The 24,023-nt window shown below is 38.6% G+C and overlaps 1 protein-coding gene across 7 annotated transcripts in view; it reads left to right on the plus strand.

Annotated features, from left to right (window-relative positions):
• LOC306650201 (ceramide synthase 3) overlaps nucleotides 1–24,023 on the plus strand; it is a 140,395-nt gene that overhangs the window by 36,952 nt on the left and 79,420 nt on the right. The window contains exon 1 of one of the 7 annotated variants that reach the window (XM_079122049.1): nucleotides 4,972–5,142. The exons of the other annotated variants lie outside the window; for them this stretch is intronic. The gene's annotated coding sequence lies outside the window, so the exon portion shown is untranslated. Of the gene's footprint in view, nucleotides 1–4,971; nucleotides 5,143–24,023 lie in introns of those variants that run through there. 7 annotated transcript variants of the gene reach the window in all.

A 24,023-nucleotide genomic window follows, 5' to 3' on the forward strand; every position in this document is an offset into this window, starting at 1 on the left:
GGGATTAGTTATTTGGGGTGATGAAAACTTTTTCTGCCTACTTCTTTTTCCTAGTTTCATATTATATAGTCTTAAATCCTCATTTAAAATCCACAGCTTCTGTTTTCATGCAGGTGGGACATGAAGAGGTAAATGAGAGTTCATCTCCTTAATTATGTTTGAGCATAAAAATGTACCAACAGCATATATACACATGTATGTTTCCTTCTGCACCTCTGTGTAAGGATCTGTGAAAGCTTCAGCTCATCTATGCATGTGTGTGCTTGTGTCTGTTTTGGTAGTCAGGATATATTTTTATTCCTAAGATTCTTAGCACCTTCAAAAGAAATGATATGCCTGGTATATTTTGTAAACACAATAAATATTCATCCTCATCATAACATCATTGTAGTTAACTTCACATACAGTGCTCTCTATGCTTACTGTATACCAGGTACAAGGGGCTTTTGTATATGCTGTCACAATGTTTTACAAGTCTATAAATGTTGCTCTTGTTTTCCTCATTTTGTAGTTGAGAAACCGAGGGACTGAGAGGTTAAGTGACTTATTTGGAGAAATGCAGCAAATAAGATCATATAGTGAGCACCAAGTGGGACTGAGTTTAGAAACCAAAACTTTCTTGAGGAAGAAAGTTGAGCTGTCTTCTTCCCTGTCACTGGTAGGCACACCTGTGACCAGGGATTGTATGCATAAGTGACCATGACCATCTGGCCAGTCCTCACTCAGTGAGGGTGGTGAACTGACAGGCCATTAAGAGACAGTTGGGTTGAGTACCTGCTCACATGATAATATGGTTAACTTGCTTCCAGCACCATGGCCTTCCTATAATATGTGCCACATTGAAGTCCTTTGTATATGACAAACTTAAGTCTTCCAGGGAAAAATTTCCATACCTCCCAACAAACTCAAAGTAGAACTAGCCACCTTCATGACATGCAATACTCTCTTCAGATATTGAAAGAATCCAATAGACACCTTTGAAAAAGTAACAACCTGTTGTGGTAGAGAGGAAGAGACACAACTGTAAATATATAGATAAATAAGTTTATTAGCATTGAGGGCTGAATCTGTGCCAGGAATGGTTCTAACTAGTCCCAGAGGATTCAGCAGGGCAGGGAAGACAGAAATCCCAGCCCTCCTGGACTGTATAAGGGCAGAGACAGACAATAAACAAACAAATAAATAAGAGATCATGTAAGCTAGAAGGGAATAGATGAAAGGAGGGGGGATAAAGCAAGAGAGAGGCTCTTTGTGGGGAGGGTGGGTACCCAAGGGAGTCTGAATGTCTATTCTCAAGACTTGTTTAACTACAGGTGATTTTCTCTAGTTTTCTTACTTTCTCTCTAAGTGGCTTCTCAAATTAACTGCCAGGGGAACCTTTCAGCCTTTTAATTATAGGCCAGGGTAAGTGTGGGACCTGGTGGAATGGAAGGAGGGTAGATAAAACTCAGGTCCTGTAATCCTGTAATACGTCAGGAATTTGGGTGAGTCATCATGGGAAAGGGGACTGTTTCAGTGTAACTGTTGATTAAGGGATATTTTTCCTATTATTTATTTATTTTTGAGACAGGAGTCTTGCTATGGGTAGCCTAGGCTGACCTCAAACTTGTGATCCTCCTGCCTCAGCCTCCCAAATAGCTAGGATTACAGGCACCGTCATGCCTGGCTTGAATCAGGGATTTAAAGATGTCTAGTGCATGTTCCTTAGGAATTCTCAGCATGGTGGTGTCATATTTGTGAAAGCATTTGTTTCATTATGTCACTTAGGAGTTTCCCCACACACCTATTCAAATATACACAGTTTGGTAGCATTTTTGACATGAAATTTCTGCCTCTGAGCAAACCTTAGCATTTGAAAAGTCTGTGAAAATGGTAAGACTGAGCATTAGAATAAAACAGAGTTTATTGACAGTAAACACTCCGAAATTTTGCCTAGTTCGGTAAGAACAAGTTGATCAAAACTATTCAGTAAGTTGCTTGGAAGGGATTCCTTCCTTTGAGGAAAACACAGGTCCATTCTAACTTACATTTTTTTTTCTATGAAGTTCAATTAAGGATTGGTTCAAAGTATAACACACAGTATAGATGATCAGAAACTGCCCTACTTTCCTTCCTTCCATGTCTGCACTCTATGCAGCTGTGTACCTTTGCTCTTGGCTAGCAGAATGTTTGGCATGATATCTAGTTCTCTGCCTGCAGTGGCCTGAAGTCCATTTCCCTACATCCTGCTTAGTCTGTTTTTTTCCTCTTCTGAGTCCCTAAGTGGCCCTCCAGAATCCTGAGTGGGTTTGCCTCCCATCCACTTAAGGCACCTCCCCTATTTCACTCTTATTTCTCTCCCTTATGGTACTAAGAAAAATGTACTATGTAGGAGGTACTTCACACATAACTCACTTCAATACGTTTAATATCCAGCTTGCTCTGTGTACAAAAATAGCCATTTTGTAATGTGTTCTCTTCTGCTCCCCACAAAATCACTCCAATAATGTTATGCTTAACTCTCTACATTTCATTCGTCAGAGGTGTGATCTTTTACTTTTAAGTGCAGTGAATGGTTAACATTCTAATGATTTGACTTAATGACTAAATACCTATTGAGGATTCAAAATATAACACAGTTTTAATGTTTCCACTTACTCCTGAAGTTCTCTCATAACATAATATAGTTAAGTATTCCTGGGAAGAAATGACACCTCTGCATGTGTCTTGCTCTTTCCATAATACTTCCAGGAGCTCTCTCTTCTATCAGCAATGAACAGATAAATGTATGGTAGGGCACAAATAAAAAGAGAAAAAGAATTCTGAAAAAATCATATTCGTGTTCATTTTCCCCCCTGTGCCCTGGGGTTATCTTCATCAGAGAAGCTGTAGGAGACACAGAAGACTGACACATAATCCATAGCTCTCACTGAGGTCTTAGCCAGCCAGCCTGCAGAATTCCTTACTTCCCTTCCTCTAGTGTAGAGTATGCAACAGGCTCCTATTCACAATTTTTCCTGAAGAAGGAGGAAATACACCTTGACAGTGACCCAAGAAATATGGGAGATAGGGCTGGGGGTGTGACTTGGCGGTAGAGCACGTGCTTAGCATGTAGTGGGTTATATTTCCCCCTCCAAAAACAAAAACAAAAAAAGATAGTAGATACTAATGAGATCTTTTGATTGTAAAGGAGATATTGAAACTATATGTAAATAAAGAGTTCCTATTTTATTTGAACATTATATTTCATTGGTAGATAACAGGTATTTCATTATACAATTGATTAAAAATGTTTGTTTAAAGATGGTTCCAGAGTAATCTTTTAGCTTGTTTAATTCTGAGGAAAGGAATTTGAATAGGGTTCAGGAATATTCTCTTCCCCAGATGTCCTTGAAGTGAAAGTGAGTGAATGTGGGATGCTCACAATTTGGGGTGTTGTTTAATAAGCACCAAACAGCTAACTAGAGGAATCAGAGAAGAAGAAAGAGCAGCACGTGGCAAGGGCTTGAAAACTGCCAGCTCCTTTTGCCTGAAACAGCCAGAAGGGGCAAAAGGAGACCTGAGGCCTTAGGTTGTAACCAGGCAGTGTCATGTTCAGGAGTTTGGTTTTGATCTTACAGGAGGAAGGAAGGTGACTGGCAGAGGCTTGCCAGCAAGGGAAAAAGGAAGGAGAAAGAAAAAAAAAGAAAAAGTTGTAAATAGGAAGATAAGCTAGGGTCAGTTGAAAGAAGGTGGATCAGAACTTGGAAGACCATGTCAGGAAGCCAAGGAGATTTTCCAATCCCTAGCAAGGAATAATCAAGACCCAACTGACAGCCTACCAGCTTTAGAAACTAATCACTGAGAGTTCCACCCTTCTACCTAATGTTTTTTTAAATCCATGAACTTCTTAATAGACAAGAGTCTGTGAGGAAAAAGACACACTGGGAAGAGTTGAGTGAGCAAGTGTTGAAGGGGCTTTTACCAGTCCTCTTTGATCTAAATTCATTAGGAAAATTTGAGAAACTTCGGAGTTTCAGTGGAATCGATGTTAGTGTTTCCCTTTCTCTGTCTCCAGTCCTTTTTAAATCTGCTGTCATCTATGACCTGATAGAAAGAGAAAAATGTCTTTAGCAGTGGAAGGTGGCTAATGAGATCTTTGAATCAGGCTGAGTAGGCGGAGCTGCCTAAACCTCCTAGAACACAATGTTTGGTTTACAAGTGATACGTGAATCAACTTGTTGAGGCTTTCTCACTTGTCAAAGCACTTTTAAATAATCCAAGCTCAGAGTTGTTTCATCTTCAGCAAGAGAAAGTGAAAATGGCCCTAAGAGGTACAACACCTCAAATAAACACTATAAAACACACACACTTGCCTTTGAAATTGAAGTGCTTCAAGCACACAGAGACAATGTCTATTTCTTGATACTAATGTGCTTGTCTTTGTCGGTGATGATTGGTCTTTGGGACTGAAACAAAAGCAAATTACTTCTGACGGTTCTAAAAAAATAGATTGCCAGACAATTTTAGTTTTTGGATGCTATAGAGTTCAAAAAAGCAATTCTTTTCCATTACTAGGAATAAAGTGGAGAAATCCCATTTCTGTGGACTAAAGCTCCATAGTGAATGAGTTTTGTGGTGTGTGGTGGTGGTGATTCAGTTGGCAAAAAGTTCTGCTGGTATTCTGAGGCTTCCAGAGAGTATAGTAGTTGTCAAACCAGAACTAAACAGAGTGTAGGGTTGCCCACAGTGTTTCAGGTTTCTCTCTGCAGCAGCATAAGCCCCTTTCTTTTAACAAACAGCGAAACCATCCTGTTGAGTGGTTGACTAATGACTGTGTGCACCGAAAGGCAACAACCGCGAGGCAAATGATGCGTTTGTAATTCAGTGTCTGACTGAACTCCAGTTTTCCCCTCTCCAAGTGGTGAAACAGGAAGTAACATCCCATCAGGAAGAACCTGAAAGTGCATCCAGTAGCTTTGCCTCACGTCACTCAATTATCCTCAGTCAGAAATCTTGACTTGCAACTTTCAAGGGTGGGTCTCTGAAAGAATTTCAGAGCTTACACATAGATGAGGTGTGTTGCTTTCTGATGAGAACAAAGCTGGCTGCAATGCTGGAAACGTCTCTCTAACTGCTCTTCACAAGCAAGGGGCATCTTCTGTGGATTGACATTTCCAAAAGGTAGGCGCCATCTCCATCTCATTGGTGGTGTTAGTATTTGAGAACTTTCAGACAAGGCGGCCTTAACTTTGTGTGTGTGTGTGTGTGTGTGTGTGTGTGTGTGTGTGTGCGGGAGAGAGAGAGAGAGAGAGAGAGAGAGAGAGAGAGAGAGAGAGAGAGAGAGAGAGAGAGAGAGGTGTGGGAGTGTACAGAGAGCACAAAATTTTTGCCATGATGTTTTGTGAGAGATACAGAAAGAGACTTGTAGCTGCTGCTTGAAGAAATTCACTTCAGCAGTGCTTAGAAATCGAGAGGAAATGTCGAGTCCATATTTCTACTTCAGACCTGTGTTACTCACTCTTTGGCAAGTTTACACTGATTCACTGAAGGGATGGGGAGAATGGTTTGGGCAGTGAATGCACAGGAGGCTGAGTGCTCGGCATAACTCAGTTTATTAGGAAAGTAAAGTCTGACTCAAAGTGAAATGAAAAGGGTGACCACCAATGTTGGCCAGGCGGCATGGCAAAGGCCATTTTAGATCATTTCATAGTGCCTTAATTTTAGAGCAAGGCAGGATTCGCTCACCTCATGGTGACAGACGTCTTCAAGGTGGTTCTGTCTTGAGGACTATAATGCTCAAAGTCTTGCCCAGAAGAAATTAGCTGATTTTTTTCTAAAACCACCAGCTTCATGCAGAAAAACAAAAGAGAAGTTTATTTTTTTCTAATCCCAGCAAATGTTTAGTAAATATTTTTTTAAGCATTTTTGTTTTCTAAAAAATCTTTATATAGAGCTAGGGAAAGAAACCTCTGGGATTCCCCAGATGATGAATATTAATTTATTCATCAATTGATTATGTTCAAGTGCTATCTCTACCATGCATGAAGGTACAGGGTACAGACTTTATACCTTACCTCTTCAATCCTGTCCACCTATGAGCTTTTTATTTACTTAAGGAGGATTTCCACTTAAAATTTCATCATTAGAATTGCTGGCCAAAGAGGCAAATTCCTTAAAGAGATAATAGGTATTTGTTCATATGGATAATAATTGTGTGGTCCTCTCATTAAAAATATTGATGCCTTTTCCTAAAGTATTGACCAAATTAGTTTACTGAGTTTGCAGGTAATTCTGACTTAGTTATACTTGACATTTATTATTTATAACCTATTTAGTATTTATAACTTATTAATTATAGTCTACATTTAATGTATAATCCTTGCTTTGTGTGTATTTTTACATTTAATTCAAAGAGATGAGACTCATAATAGTCTTCAGATGAGGAAATTTAGATTTAGTGAGATTTACAGTGGTATAGCTGGAAAGTGAAAAAGCCCAAACTTTGTTGCCTCTGTGCATATTGAGAGAGGATTTGAGCCGCTCTAATTCTTCCCATACTATTCCATCAGTCCTCCACAGTCTTCAACACATGGAAGAGTTTCTGAACCCACAATAATATTCAAACATTCTAACTAGTGTCTTATAGCAAAAGATCAAAAGTCAATCAATAGTTTACTTCTACTGTTGGGGTGAATGGATGGCAAGCTGGACAGAGAACACAGACCAGAAAGACAGATTTTTAAAATACAAATTGCTGCTTTTTGTTTATTTATATATAGATTGTGATAGTATCCACTACATAGGGCTTTGTCATAAGGAATAAAAGGATAAGAGATACCAAGTACCTTCCACACGGCCTGAACAATGGTAGACTCTCAATAAATAGTATTCTCCATTTTGCCTTTTTTTGTTGATGCTTTTGGTGTGCTAGACTCTTTTCTAGGCATAGGAATATCTGCAGTGAACAGCATAGACAAGTCCTGCCCCATGGAGCTTAATTGTCCTCTGGTGCTGAATTATTGTGTCTCACTGGGATTTTTTTTTTTTTTTTTGGAAATCTCTTTATGGTTATTGAGATCTTCTTTGTGCAGCTGGTCCAACTTTGAAACTGCCTCTGTTGCAGGGTAGTGAATATTTTATGTTAAAAGTCTCCCAAAGCATGGTGAAAATCAGGGGAAAAGCAAGGGCATCAGACATTCCTTTCTTTTTTTCCCCAACATTTCTTTTTAAAAGTCAGTTTGTGGCCAAGTGCAATGGTGTCTGCCTATAATCCCAGAGACTTGGAAGGCTGAGGCAGGAGGCTGACCTGTTTGAGGTCACCCTCAGCAACTTAGTGAGACTTTTCTCAAAATGAAAAGTGAAAAGGTCTGGGCAATGTAGCTCAGTGATAGAGCACCCCTGGGTTCAATTCCCAGTAATATAAAAAAAAAAAAAAAAAGTGAAGGAAGTGTGTTGTGCTAATCATTGCAAAGTATCAAGTGAAAACCAAGAGATATATGCTTTAACACACACACACACACACACACACACACACACACACACACACACACGTGCATGCATTGTAATGTGAGTTTCCCTGAGCCCCCAAAGGCATGGCAGAAGCATTACCAGGAGCTGATCTACCCAGGAGGAGGGTGCCTGGCCACTCCCAGGATGCTCGGTCCTCTCAGGACAGAGGGTAGCATGGCAGCCATTCTTTTACCGTGGGCCCCAGGCCATCCCATCCACACAACAACTTTGAGCTTCCCAGGGCCTCCCCAGTGTGAACTGAAGGATGAAATACAACGACTGACCTAGAGATATTCACCTTTATAAAGATGGATTTGATTTATTTACTGACAAAAAACTTGGAGTCAAGTTCATTGAGTAGGTCAGTTGGCATCAAGAATTTTTTTTTTTTTCAATCTGTCCCTAACTTTGAATCCTGAGAAACTGCAGATTGTAGCCAAAGGACAAGAGAGAAAAATACAGGGAAACTCCCTCTGTAGTCTAATGTAATTATATTCTTCCTTCTCCTGGAAACACTTCCATACTCAGTGCATTCACCATGTTGGTCTTATGCAGCTCAGATCTGTGGTTCTATTTACTGGGTGGACCCAGATAATTGAAGAAATCTTTGTGTAAGCCCTAGACAGGCCAGACAATTGGCACTGTGAAAGAAGGCATTCTAAAGTAAGAGGGACTTATTTTCCTAAGCCCTCTGAGACCATCAATCCTATCATTTTACAGCCTAACTATATATGTTACCTTAAGATTTGTCCTTGTACTGAGATTTTTAAATGCTGGCAACATGAACTAAACTAAAATCTAATTAAAATAAATAAATAAATTATGTTTAAAGACCCCAACTGGTGTGTATACAAACACACACACACACACACACACACACACACACACACACACTTTTTTGCATGTGCATAGTATGAAAGTGGAACAAAGATTCATATATTTCTCACTAATGGGAAAATGTGAAATTCACAGGCAAGGTATATATTTAGGTTATGTGAGGAGATAAAATATTATATTAAGGGACTTGAAATAATTTTTAACTATATTCATGTTCTGAAATGAAGTACTTAGTGAAGAAAAATAGTATGTGATAATCTGTTTAATTCTCTATGGGGTACTTTTTTTTTTTTTTTATGGGGTACTTGTGTGCAGAAAAAAGGCCTTTTTGTTTTATCTTGATTCTCTTGCCGGACATATTTTATTGGATAATCAATAAGTAATTGTTGATTAGGTTGATCCCGACACAGGCTGAATGATAAACTAATAGCTTCAAGATTCAAGCAAGAAATTCTGAGAGCATTTTTCTGTAATGAAGATTAAAACAAGTCAAGGTTTAATAACTAAATTGGCTTTTATTTCTGCCTTCCAAAGTTTGTTTTCTGTTTGACCCATGATTAAAACTTTAAAAACACACACTGTGCTGATGCAAAAAAAGAAAAGAAAAATTGTGCAAGTTACCAATTTTCATTTGTAATGTGTATATTGCAGGATCATTGCCATATTATGTTTTGGTCAAAGTTCAGGGTCTCACTCCAAGTCCCTCCTGTTCCAGTGGCTGTAACTGGCTTTACCTGGCTTGTTTCCAAAAGAGATCTGCTTTATGTAAACTTCTGATCTATGACCAATTGTGTAAGAGCAAAATTTCATAGTTCCTCTAGATGATGACTATAAAATAATATGTAAGTTGGATTCCCAAAGTGATTGTCTCATAGATTATGCTATTGCCGTGATTTTCAAACTTTTTTGAGTTTTACTGTTAGTAAGAAATACCTCCCAAATCTCAACTTAGAATGTACTCACAATTTCCTGAAATAATAATTTTACACAATAATGCTTGATACATATTGTTTTCTATTTCATTCTACTCTGTAAATATAATTTCTGCTAATGAATTTGGTGATCCACTGGAAATGGTTCTCACTACTAGATGAAAATTGAAACAACAAGGAAATTGCTAAAAATAAACTAGAAGCAGAACACAATAAGTCAACAAGATAGGCTATAGATTCTAGAACAAACCTCCATATTTTGAGACCCTTGATTTTGATGAGATGGTTACCACAGGAAAGGATTACCACTTGAAAGTCCACATGGAAAAACTTTTGATTCTCATCTCACATTTCAGTCAGATCTAAGTATTAAACTATATGTGATAGGTAAAACACACCATTCCCATGTGACTATTAAGCACCTAAAATGGAACTGCTCCAATAAAAACATATCTGAAGTATAAAATAAGGTAGATATTTAGAAGGAATCCCAAAATCTCATTAATAATTTTCATATTGATTATATTTTGAAATGATATTTTGGATATATTGGGTTACATAAAATGGGTTATTAAAATTAATTTTACTTTCTTTTACTTTAAAAAGTATAGCCACTAGGAAATTTAAGATTACATGTTACACTCATTTTTGTTTTCTACTGAAAAGCATTGTTCTAGATGAAAAAAATATAATTTATTCATGACCTTGAGGTAAACAGTGATTTCTTAAACAAGACGAAAAAGTACTAACCTGAAAAAATATCTGTAAATTGGACTACACTAAAATTAAGCACTTCCGTTTCTCCAAGTGTGCCATAAAAAGTAAAATCCAAGATTCTGAGGGAAAGGAGGCATTTGCCACACTTATAACCAACAAGGAGTCATATCCAAGACATAAGTAAATCAATTTTGAAAGATAGGTGAACACAATAGAAAAAGGGGCAAGAGGTTTGAGCAAGTATTCACAAAGGAGCATTCCGAATGGCCAAGAAACATGAACCTCTCGATCTTGTTGGCTATCAGGGAATGTCGATTAGAACCACAATGAAGTACCACTGTATACCCACCAGAGAGGTTAAAATTTAAAAGACAGATATGAGAAGTGTCAGTGTCAGTGAGGAAATTAAGCAGCTGGAACTCTAATACACTCTCATGGGAGTGCGAATTGGCACAACAGCTTTGGAAAACTGTTCTGCAATAGCTACAAAACCTGAGTATGAGCATGACATATGACCTGACATTTCTGCTAGCTGTTTCCCCCATGGAAATGCATACATATGTTTACCTAAAGACACATTCAGGAATGTTCATAGATAGCAGCATCAATTGTTATAGCTCCAAACTCAAAACAACTCAAATTTTCATCAGTAATAGGGTGGAAAAACAGGTATTGATAGAGTCATATGAAAGAATATTAAACACCAGTGAAAATGAGCAACTGTTACGTACAGCATCAAGGACTCATCTCAGTCCTAAAAGTTGAGTGAAAGAATCCAGATGCCAAAGAATGCGTTTAGCATGATTTTATTCATGTAAAGTTCAAGAACAGGTAGCATTAATCCATAGTGGTGGAAGTTGGGATGGGATAGTTGAGGAAGGTGGGTAGTGATGGGCCAGGGACACAGAGGAAGGGTCTAGGGTGCTAGTAATATTCTTTTATGCTTTTGGACTTTACTATGCTACACTTCAGTTCATGTTTGTTATATATATACCACAATAACAACATTGCACCTAGTACTGTGTCTTCAGAGATCCTGATTTAATTAGCCTGGATAAGTAGAAAATATAGTTAAAAAATGTCTCCCAAGTAATTCACATGTAAAGCCACACTCACAACTGGCCCTTTGAAAACCCATGTGCTATGGCATAACCATCATCTTTATATCAGGCCTTTATGATCTTTTCTCAAATTATGTTGACTTTGGAGACATAATTCACACTAAGAAATCTTAGCAACATAGGAGTAACAAAGTTTATGCCTTAAAAAGCTAGTTAGAGACTGAAATTCGCAGGGACCAGATGTATAACCTTGTACCCCAGTTAAGGCCTATAGTTCCTTAACTGGGAACTTAACTATAGATGTAGTGATCATTGCTACATCTTCTGTTTGTTTGTTTGTTTTTAAGAGAAACTACAATTCTGAATATCTTTGTGAAAATTCCTGAATTTTAAATGTTAGCTCCAATTGTTTTAAAGCACTATGTATTTCTGTCAGACCAAACTGATAGGTAGAACCAATTTGGCTACAACTAATTTCTACCATCAGTTTATAACTCTGACTTCAAGTTTTAGAGCTAAAAAGCAATTTATGAATATAATCATATAGTGCACTAATTATGTTTTCCTTTTTTTCTGCTTCTTCAGGGATATTGTGAATGTAACTATAACATTGTAATATAGATATAGATATAGTTAAAGTAGGTGAGTCCTTTGGTAGAAAGCTATTATATTCCCTCAAGGTAATTATCGTTACATTTTATTTTATTTTACCTCTATTGTGTTTTCTTAGCTGTAAGCTTGAGAAATTATATCTTTGACTCAAAATCAGTTATATGGTATGGTTTTTCACATTCTGGGGAGGGGTGATGTTCGGGTAAGGCAACTACCATGTTATTCTCTGTGAGGTACTGTAGATTCACATTTTTTTCTGAAAGGGGAGATATTTGGTAAAGCTTGCATTGTTTTGATCTCACAGCCTCTTCCCTCACACCCATTCCCTCACTAATGGAAGTACTCCATCAGTACTTCCTGTTCTAGTGGAAGGAAGAGATGGTGGTGCCTGGTAGGATTCCAGCCTCCAATTTCTCACCTATAAGGAGGAACTTTTAGAATCACATTTCTTCAAAATTGTAAAATATTCCAGTCAATATGGTCTTTTGTGGGCTGGGGATATAGTTCAGTTGGTAGAGTGCCTGCCTTGCAAGCATAAGGCCCTGGGTTCAATCCCCAGCACCACAAAAAAAAAAAAAAAAAAAAAAAAAAAAAAAAGAAAAAAAAAAAAAAACTGGTCATTGGTGTGGTGGAGAATTATTCACAGATACTGACATGATGAAAAAAATCAGGTACTGTACAGAGAAGTCATGTATTTACTCTCAGTGCCTTTCGTCTGGCTCTGTCACTTTGAGCAAGTCCTTTTATCTCTCTAAACTTCATTTTTTACCTGCAAATAGGAAGCTATGAATAATTAGTGTTGTGAAGATTCAATGAGTTTGTGCTTTTATATGCAACTTCGTTACCTGTGATGTGTTATATCTACTTGCTAGTTACAATTTTAATTATCTTATTTAATTTTTGTAATGGTCTGTGAAAAGGTGGTATTATTATTCCAAATTTTCAGTTGCAATCCCAGGTATCAATGGCACAGGGCATCTGAATCACATGTCTTATACTTTCCCCTTTACCCCTTGTCCTTGGCTTATGTGGGACTCTGCCCCATGGTCCACACTCCTTACATACTCAATTCTTAAGGGGCAGTAGGAATTCAGGCAGAAGGGCTTCACATTCAAGCCTGCACCACACATTAGCCTATCATTTTCTACACTTTACCCAAAATGTTGCTAAACAGCAAAGCCATTCAGTCCTAAATATACTTTCCCAGCCTGCTTTCTAGTGGAGTTGAAAGTAAATAGTAAGGAAGCCACCTACTGATAAGGAGAACTTGGAGCCATCAGTAAGCCACAGAGAGAATAGCTAACTCCCGGCTAACTAAAAAGGAGCTTTCTCTGGGAAGGTGTGGTTCAGCTGGACAATCAAAAGTTCTGAGAATTTCTCTCTCAATTGTGCTATTGAACCCTCTAGGTGGCTACACAGTCTGAACATATCCTTGACTTCCAGAATTCATGGGGCTTCTGGAATTGCAGACCAATCCTAGGCCCAAAGTACAGGCCTATTCCTCATACTTTTGGGGCCCAGTACTAGTGGAGGCATCTAGACCTCATCCTTGCCCTATCCCTCTTCCCAAACCCAATTCTCTTCTACTTGGCCAGGATCCTGATGCACATGTGTGTGGACATTCCATTCTATGTGTCTAAGGCTTGGTTCTTCCTCTCCTCTACTTCAACAGTCTCCTTTTGGCTCCCTAGGCCTAGGAGTGTACTGTGATGTTACTTTCGTGAAAACAGACCTGGGAAAGAGCCCATCCAGGCTTTGAAAACGGGCTCACAACTATTTGGGCAAGAATTTTAGGATCCAAGGTACTCCTAGCAAATTCAGAAAGGGTGCATGGTGTGTGGGTGGGCATGATCCTTTGGGTCTATAGACTCCTAATCCCATAGGAGAAGTGTGATCAGAGGATGACCAGAGTGGGATGTGTTCAATTAAGGTCAGAGTGTAAGGGTAGGGCTGCTCCTGGGCATCCAGCTCAATGCCTTTGACATACAGGTGGCACTTGATCATATCATCTGTTGATATGCAAGAGAGTGACAAAGACTGAGCAGTTTCAGAATGTCAAATATGTAAATAGTATTTCTCTTTTCCTGTCATGCTCCATAAACAGTATCCACCTAACAGCATAGCAAAGGTCAATATTGCTGAGGTTTCATAAAATGACTGATGAGTAACATTCCCATCTTCAGGTGCCCAGCAGGAAGAGAGGCTTACTTGGCAAGGAAGAAGGGTAATCCAAGGCTGTCCCTTTCCATGAATAAAAGGTCTTCATTGAGGCTCAGATGGACACCATCTGCTAGCATATTTTCAGAGAATCCACCAAGACCTGGAAGAGTGTCACTTAGGTTTATTTTAGACAGTACTTCCACTTGGTATATTTGGAGCAGAGTATCATATGACTCTTTAGTGTATTTTCTCTCAGAGCATTCCTTTTTTTTTCTTTTAAGATCATGTAAGGGGGTATCTGTTCAATAGTTCAACTCCAATTCCATTCCTCTCTCTTCTGTATGTTTACACATATTCAGTAATTCTTAGTTTAAGGAAGAAATTTTATTCATTGATTTATTTCTGGTGCTAGGGATGGAACCCAGGGCTTTTCATGGGATAAGCACATGCTCTATCACTAACCTACACCCCTAGCCCAAGAAGAAAATTTAAGAAGAAATTATAGAAATCCATAGTTTCCTGATCAGGATCAATGGAGGAACAATTAAAAAATCATATTGTCACATGTTTGACTGATTCCCCCAGGAAAAGGGAGCTGGTAACATGCCAGATGTGGTATTGAGCTAAGAACCCATGTATGTTGGCACTCTATTTTCTCTCATTAAAACTAGCTGATTTTCCTTAATAGTCAGCCATCAGAGAGATGGAATAGAAAGTATATAAATATATCTTGATAAAATTTAAGGATATCCTCTTTGGGAAAAATGTGTATTTGAAAAACCTAGAAACCCAGGGAAATTTTTTTTAAAATAATAGGCTACAGTTTCAACCCTAGGGATCAATGGGTGACAGATGTCACAGCCAGATTGCCCTCATATCCAATAGATTTTTCAACAATATACCCAGGACTTTTTTCTGTCCAGCACCTCTACATACAAAATACATCTAAATTTAAAGCCATAGATTTAATTGTCAATCCAAAGAAGTATATTGAGTGAATTAAATATATTCCCTATATTCCAGATTTTGCAGAGCAACCTGAAACCATTTTTATTTATATAAAATATCAGTCTTTCCCTCTCCCCTTTCTGTATATTTAAAAACTGAGTGTTATCTTTTTTTTTTTTTTTTCTTTTAAGGGGATTCTTGCATTAAATAGGAAGTAGATAGGAATAACTAGCTGTTTTCCAGTTTTGACCTTCTGATTTATTTTCTTTTGGTTGGTAAATAAATTGCAAGAGCTGGTAGCCATTGATAGAGGCAGCAACTGCCCTAGCCAAAGAAGAAAAACCGATGACCTGGCGATTGGCTGAAGGGAGAAAACTATGACTATTCCAACAGGTGCTCAATCCTCTAGCCCAATACCACTGATCTTTGACCAGAGAGAAATCTTGCTTTTTATTGTTTCAACTTTTCCAATGATTTTAGAGTCCCAGAAGAAAGCAGTTGAGACCAGGTGATTTTTCTGTGCCCTTCTCCATTTTCTGCCCTCTCCCTAAGTGGTCACACCCACTGAACCTGCCCTCATCTGGAGATCACTAGAATCTTTGTCATCTGTTCTTTTCCAAGGGGTGCTTCATTCTGTGGGGGTGGCAGGCTGTACAACAGGAAACCCCGCCTTTAAATGTCATATAAACATATATTTTAAAATATTAAAATTGGGGCTTGCTTCATCAGTGTACCTTAGTAACCCCAGTTCTTCCCTAAAAGTGACCCAACTTGCCCCGTATCTGTGGGTGAAACATGTTCCAGATTCCTGCTTGTCTGAGGTGTGGCCTCATACCCTTCCCTAGGTCCTTGTGTCTTCCATAAAGTGATGCCTTTGGTTACCCCTGCCCAAGATGGCTCCATGATGTAAGAATCCTGCTGTCACTGAGGAAGTGATTTAGCCTGTCAAGTGACACTCCTCCCTCAGAAGAGCTGCTCCCTCATGGCACCAGCTCTGGGTGACCTAAACACTGCACAGGGTATTGTATGAAGTCAGGGAGTGATGGCTGGCCATTGTGCCATCAAAGGCCACAGTGCCATTGATGAGGAAAGGTACATGGTGACCACAGTACTAACACTCATAGCTTATTGGGTACTTGTATGCCAGGCAACACACTAAAGTGATCTGTACACATGACCTTATTTAATCCTAACCTAAACCTTTAAAAATGAATATTGCTACACCTATCTTACAGATGAGTAATTAAAAACTTAGAAAACATCACTAGTCATATTGCTGGAAGGGTTGAGTGTAGCAATCAGATTCACAAACCCTTATTAATAGGCCACTAGGTGTTGGGTTTCCATATGTCCTGCTCTGTAAATTATACCTAGTGTGTTGAGGTTGGGGCAGGACATTCTTCCCATCCCCAGGTAAATCCCATCATCGGAAAGTATGGAATCACATGACTTTCTGCACTTTTGCCTCTCCAAGACTTGTCCCCTAGGTTTTTTGCTTTTATGTAGACTTTCCTTACAGAAATAAATATATGAAACCAGTGGTCTATTCCCATCATGAGAGAGATGATGGGAATGTGGTAGGGGAGGGCGGTGAGAAAGCAGGGGCCAGTGATGGTGGCAAATACCTGTTATCCCAGCAGCTTGGGAGGCTGAGGCAGGAGAATCATGAGTTAAAGGCCCACCTCAGCAACTTAGCAAGGCCTTAAGCAGCTCAGCAAGACCCTGTCTCTAAATAAAATATTAAAAAAGGTCTGGAGATGTGGCTTAGTGGTTAAGTGCTCTGGGTGTAGGCCCCAGTACCAAAAATAAAGGAAGGAAAGAAAAGGGACGAGAAGAAAGAGAAAGAAAAGAAAAGCAGGGGTGTCTCCCAACATTCTCCCTGAGGAATCTTGTTAAACTTAGTATCTACCTTATTATTTAAACTAGATTATAGCTGATTCTTTTCTGTATCCAATAGGTTGGGATAATAAGCTCAGATTGCTATACATTTATACAGCACTTCACTGTGCTCAGGTATGTCTTTATAGTTAATCTCCCTTAATCCTATAATACATCTTTGTAGGAGGTGGAATTAACCCCATTTAACAGGTGAGCAATGAAGATTTAGAGAGATGGAGTTACCCAAGACCACTTGGCTATTAAGTGACAGGACTGACCCTTAAACTGGGCTTCCTGACTCCAGAATCATAGTTCTGTCTTAAGATTTTGCACATATCTTCTTTAGTGATTAAAAAAATTTATGTTTGTATTTTAAATCTCTTAATGTGTAGGCTCTGTGAAAGACAGTGAACTACTTGGAGTGTAAAGCACAGCATTCATTTTTGTTGGTTTATTTTTTTCATTTTATTCATCAATAACCAGGTTGCCACTTGTATGATGGCCTTACTGATGGAACCCTCTCTAACAGGATGGAGTCATGGGGAAGAACCCTTGAGTATCACACAGAAGGTCTCTGCGAACACTAAGCCAATCTTGCAGTCTCTCAATGGAGAACTGAGACAGGCCCAGATGACTCATCTTAGGCTCTTTGTGAGTCACCAGTAGCAGGTTCCCAGCTCCCTTGCTTTTGCCTGAACCACTCACTTGTGCCTGAGACTAATAACAGGGTAACTTATGAAGCAAGATGTGACTCACTGAACAAGGGAGGAGAACTTGCAAGGAAGGAGCCACTGGAGAGGAGCAAAATATTTTGTAGCAATTGGAAAGGAAATGCTGACGTGATGTTGTTTTGGTTAAAATTTCTTAACATTGCAACAGGACACCATTACCTAGTTACCCAGAGACTTAATACATTTCTCAGTCTCCTAAAATTAACAGAAAATTTAACAGAAGAAGAAGAACCAAAGATGGTGGGGAGGGGAGTGCTGCCTTTGAAGGCAGAACGTCAATCCTATGAAACTTTCTCATGGAGTCCCTCCCAGTCACCTCGAACCCTAAGACATTACATTATCCTACCTTATCTATTCTGTAACTTTGCTTTACATTCTTCTGGTTGTAGTCATACCTGTTTTTCTGCAAGTTTATATCCATATTATCATTCTAAAGAAATATCTTGGCACTCTTACCTTCCTCCATTCTGAGCAGGGCTTTGGCAATTTCTGTCCACTTAATGAGGAGGGCAGAGATGGGGAAGCTTCAGGAAGGAGAATATTTTGGGGAGATTACTTGCTGTAACTTCATGTCTTTACACTTCCAGACTCTTAAGTCAGTTTATAGGTCAATCTCAAGAACCTGTCTTCCTATTATTTTTTAATTTTATTTTTAAGACTGCATTTTGATTCATTGTACACAAATGGTGTACAGCTTGTCATTTCTATGGTTTTAAACCATGTAGATTCACAGTATTCGTGTGATCATACGTGTACATAGGGTAATGATCTATGTCTCATTTCACTACCTTTCCTTCTCCAGCCCCCTCCCCCTCTAATTTCCCTCTACACAATCCAAAGTTCCTCTATTCTTCTCTTACCCACCCTACCTCCCATTATGTATCATCATTCACTTATCAGAGAAAATATTGAGCCTTTGGTTTTTTGGGATTGGTTTATTTCACTTAGCATTATATCCTCCAACTCCATCCATTTACCTGCAAATGCCATAATTTTATTCTTCTTTGTGGTTAAATAATATTCCAAAGTGTATATATACCACAGCATCTTTAGCCATTCATCTACTGAAGGGCATGTAGGTTAGTTCCACAATCTAGGTATTGCGTATTGAGCTGCTATAAACATTGATGTGACTGCGTGACTGTAGTATGCTTATTTTAAGTCCTTTAGCTATAAACTAAGGTGTGGGATAACTGGGTCAAATGGTGGGTCCCTTCCAAGTTTTCTGAGAAATCTCCATACTGCTTTCTAGAGTAGCTGCACCAATTCGCAACTCCACCTTTTTGTATTTTCTTGAAAATTATTAAGATACAATATTCCCAATAGTTAGCTGTTCACATGTGTAAAAATGCTGTGATAAACTTTCATGAAGATAACCAACTTGCCTTATTGAAATCAGCCATTAGCCTCCCTTCCCCCCAGTACTGGTGATTGAACCCAGGGACTCTCATTGAGCTACACCTCCAGCTCTTTTTTACTTTTTACTTTGAGATACGGTCTCACTAAATTGCCTAAGCTGACTTGAAACTTTCATTCTTTCTTCCTAAGCCTCCTGAGTAACTGGGATTATGGGCATGTGCTACTATACCTGGTCATTAACTTTTGTATATAAAAACATTTACTTAAAAAATTAGGCTCTTAAAAAAATTAATGTGAAATAAATCACATTATTACCTTTTTGTCAGGAGGAACTGGTTATGTTAGAAAAACATTGGTTTGCTTAGATAAAGCAATTTTATTTCTTTGGGACTCTGTTTCTTCATATCTCAAAGGTTGGGCTAGATGTTGTATATATATATATTTTTAAATTAGCTTTTCTTAACTTACATCGTTAAATAAGAAAAAATTATAGATTTTCTAATATTGATTCAACAGTATTTTACAAATTTGAACCACCCAGAATTTTAGTATATCAATTATTTTTTCATGTTTCTTTGTAGTTTTTGTCTTCATATACATACATATACATATATTTGTATAAAATGTCATAACATGATAATACAATATCCCATTACATATGATCACTACATAAATATGACTTTGAATCTGGGTTTTGATTTTTAGTATGTCACAAGCATTTTTGGGGTCGATAAATTTTATAATTTTTAACATCATCTTAATATTATTACCTGGAATTAACACTTCAAAATGTACATTGTACTGAGTTTTTAAAAAATGAATATTGCTAGCATTGAATTTATTAACTATAGTTTTATGTATTTATTAGTGTATTATATTAACTATGGTGTTTTTGTTTTTTTTTTTTTTTTGCGGTGCTGGGGATTGAACCCAGGGCCTTGTGCATGCGAGCTATATCTACCAACTGAGCTATATCCCCAGCCCTTAACTATGGTTTTAAAAGGGAAAATTTCATGTGGTTCTATGTGTCTTCCTAGAAAGGCCTAATCATTTTAGTGACTCCTAAAATTCATTATCTGACTTCCAAAAGGGTGGTATCATTTGTGTGTCACCAGTAACGTATGATTGTAATAGCTTTACTATGTCATAGTTAGCCCTGAATATTATTTTTAAATAACTTCTTCTAATTTAATTGATGTCAGTTACAGAATTTTAGGGCCTGAAAGTTCATTTAATTTCTCTCTTGAGAATGACTTCATGATATTTAATAGCTTTATCTCAATTTATCATTTAGCAGACATGTAATAAAGTGGTTTACAAGTGTTTACCCACAGACTCATCCTAATAACCCTGCAGGGAGGTATGATTGCTAGCTCCCTTTGGTAAATAGGGAAACTGAGATAAGTTAGTTATTCAAGAGCTCATGCTAGTTAACTGTCAGAGCCAGACTTTAGGTTTAGGCAACCTAGCTCTGAAGTGCATGTGCTTGGCCATGTGTTATTCTCCTCCCCATGATATATGCCAAGTTAGGAATGCTAACAAATCCTACAAAGTAGTCTCTGCTTTCATGGATCTTGAAGTCTCAGAAGAGAGTCAGGTCTTAGTCAAATCAATGTACAAATATGTAATTGCAAATTTGATACATTATGAAGAAATGGAGTGGGGAATGACAGGAGTACCTCATAGGAGTCCTTCATTTAGCTTTGAGGGTTGTGTCAGGGGAGTGAAGGTCCTAGAAAGTCTGGATGAAGACCTTCCAGACATTAAACTGGAGACCTGAGGGGTCAGGAGGAGAGTGGGGTGAAGACACGTGGGAAGAACCTTGTACCTGCTCCAAGGCTAGAAGGGCCCTTGGCTTTATTCTCAAGGGTTAGAAAGAAGACCTGGTTGTGGCTGTGGTGTCCAATAGTGAGGGGAAGGGTGACATAGGATGACTGGAGAAGTAGACAGGGGCCCCTGTCATCCAGGGCCATTGTACAAGAATCTCAGGATAGTCTGCAGGGCAAGGAGAGGGAGGGAGCTGCCACCAGACAATCAAAGTCATTTTGGACAATAGGCCTCTGGAGGAACCTTTTCTGGGTAGAGTTTCTCCTACACACGATAGTAGTCAGGAACTCTGCCTAGAGTTCTTATAGAAATCACACTTCATTGACTCAAGATTTAGGTTAGGAAGGGGCTGATGGATGGCAACCTACATTAAGGCATTCTGTGAAGTTTTAGTGCATGGCTGGAAGAAAAGAACAGTAGGGAACAGTTCTGTCCTAAAAGGGACCTTGACCCCAGACAAATGGCATTTTAGGAGATTACTAAGTTTGCTTGGAAAATATCCCAACTATGTTTAGCAACAATAAAAATTATTGCCCTAGTATAGAAAGTGATAGCTGGCTAATGTGAACATAACCTAAGTTTTAGAATTAGCAGAAGCAGAAGGGTGGAATCATGTCTTCATGAAACTTGAAGTCATCATTAATCTATGGCACAGCGGAGGAAAGCATACACTACTAAAAGTACTGGAGGAAAACTGAGATCAGGTTCCCCCTGATCCTGTGAACTTCAGAGGTCTTGCTAACTTTCTCAAGAAACCCTCGGCCTTCTAGGATTACAGTAAGCACATAAAGATGGCTGGACTTTCCCATCAAGAAAGACTGGGCCCCGTCAGGATTGAATTCACCAGGGCATGATCAGTGAGAAAAACCCTAAAGAATATAGCAATAGCAGATGTAGGAAACAGGCACAACCCCTGGGATGGCGAGCACCCAAAGAAGAGGCTCCCCAGCACTGACACGCAGAGTCTTTCAGGTACCAGCAGAATTTGCTGGAGACCAGCCCTCTGGAACTTGCCATGAAGTTGTCCTCTAGAGTTCTGGGAAGGGCTGTTTGTTGGGAGGTATTTCACTGGAGGCCCTCTGCCAAAAAACCCCTCAAGTGAGGGACTGGAATCTGCAGGCTGCTGGGGCACTGGAGCCCTTCACTGTGAGCTTTCCACAACTAGCAAGCAAAATGTCTCGCCACTACCCTCTACTGACAAAGGGGCCAGTTGGCAACAGGAAAGTACGTAAGGGATTCAATACATTTTCCCAGAACAGGCCAAATGGTGAATTTGCCCCTGAGAGGCATCAAATAGATAACTGGCACAAGCTCCAAACAAGAAGCCCTATAGGCAGAGCAAATACTTAACTACTCCTCACGAGGCAGAATGTTAGTGGAAACCTTAGTCCCCAGCAGATTGCTTATAGAAGAGGTCCTCTGATTTATGTTTTACTGAGTTATATATCTTTATATGTAAAGATGCATATTCTTGATACCAGTTCTTTGTATTGCAAATATTTAAAAGATTTTTCTCACAGTCTGCAGCTTGCCTTTTTATTCTCATAATGATATTTTTTTTAATGAGTAAAAGTCTCCAGATTTTATAGTCTACCTGGAAGCAATACAAAGTATTGTTGTTGCTTATGTCTCCTTTATACCCTTTGTACAGATTAATTAGAGTTAAAGTATATACTGTTATAACAAAGAGAATTAGCAATTCAATGACTCAGGTAAGACAGAAGTTCATTTCTCTTGTATGGAAGCATCCACATACTAATGGGCCAGGACGAATTAGACAGTTGGCTGCATAGGTTGCTTCTGCCCTATCATCCTCATCTCCAGCTATCAGACAGGAAGAGAAGAACCAGAACCTGCAGCTCGGTCTTTAGGGAGATTACCCACCTCAGTTCCACTTCTGTGTCATGTGGCTTGCCACATCTAGCCACAGGGAGACTGGGAATTGTTGCCCAGGTAAAACTGGGGGGTTAGGGGTGGGGTCTCTAACTCACAGGCAGGATAAATGTGTACTTGGGGACATTATGATACCCTTCAAAGACATCTTTGAGGTGATACCACATTTTTGCTACAAATTCTTTGAACTTTTCTTTTTTAAATCTCTAAGTTTATTCTGAATTACTTCAAGGCTTTAAATTGATATAACTGTAAAATTTAGTTTGAAGAATTGTTTAAAATTGTGTTTTGAAAGTTAATAGCTTCTCAACACAAAGTATAGGAGTTTATTTTCCGTTTTCTCCTCAGTTTTCTTATAGCTATAAGCCTAGGCATTTATAGGATTTTAATGCACTAACTTAGTCACAATAATATCCTTTAGGGTTAAGTTGTTCTATCATTTTGCATTGTCTCATTCATTTGAAATGGCACAATTTTAGATGCTTTTAGAATTGGAATTTGCAGTTGGCCCTGTCCTTAATAATACTGTTCACAGGAGGCAAGTAGCTGCTAATGTTTTCCTTTGTCTTATCTTAAACACATAACCAGTATTTTTGGCTTGGTTTGTATAGTTAGTTCCAAAAAAAAAAAAAAAAACAAAAAAAACCACAACAGACTTGATATAGATAATCATGTTTACCTGACCCTAGAACCAGATTTTAAGAATTATTTTAAAACCAACAAAAAGGAAACTGTAGATAAAGTTAAATATCATTTTTAGCTATGGTATCACTCATTATTCCAAAATACATTACAGTATCAGTAAGCCTTCTGTCTATTCATGCAACAAATAGTTATTGTGTGGGCAGCTCTTGATAGATCACAGTGACCAAGATGGACAAGGTCCTCACTCTAATGGAGCTGAGTTTGTCTTCACCAGAGAACCCTGGGCCAGCTATAACCTAGCTGTTCACCTAGTCCCCAAAACTCTCACTAATTCTCACCTCCTCCAACTGTAGTAACACTCAGAGATTGTGAATATTAATTCAAGAGTATCTTTCTTTTATTCATCCCTCAGGAATATATCTTTATTTCAGTGTCATTTGTCTTCTGAGAAAGATTTCTTCTGTAGAGGTATTTTCTTGTCACTCCTCTATTGAGAGCTATGTCCTACAGAGGCACCTTCTAAGCTGATGTGGCACTTATAGTAGGGATTTGATGGATGTCCCCAGAAGCTGTCTGATGCCTTAGTCTGATGTGGAGTTCTTACCTCCACCCACAATATTTGTAGTGTCATATTTTCGAGTACTTTACAAAACTCCTGCTTCAAATAGTGATAAATTTGTGGCCCCGATGGTTTTATTTAATGGTGTCCATCAGAGGAACTGGCTCACCCTATTGGGTCCTATATCTGTGAGGTCAGATGATAATGAGCCATAAACTCTTGCCTCTGTTAGGCTGTCTTCCTGTGGATTTTTGGCAGCTGGAGTTGAAAATGGGGTTTAAAAGTTTCTGTAGCAGCTGGGGTGTAGCTCAGTGGTAGAATGCCTGCCTAGCATACAAGAGGCCCTGGTTCTGTCCCAAGTACGGCAATAAAAAATAATAAAAAAGAATGTTAA

The sequence above is a fragment of the Sciurus vulgaris genome (assembly GCF_902686455.1).
Source record: "Sciurus vulgaris genome assembly, chromosome: 2".
NCBI lineage: Eukaryota > Metazoa > Chordata > Mammalia > Rodentia > Sciuridae > Sciurus > Sciurus vulgaris.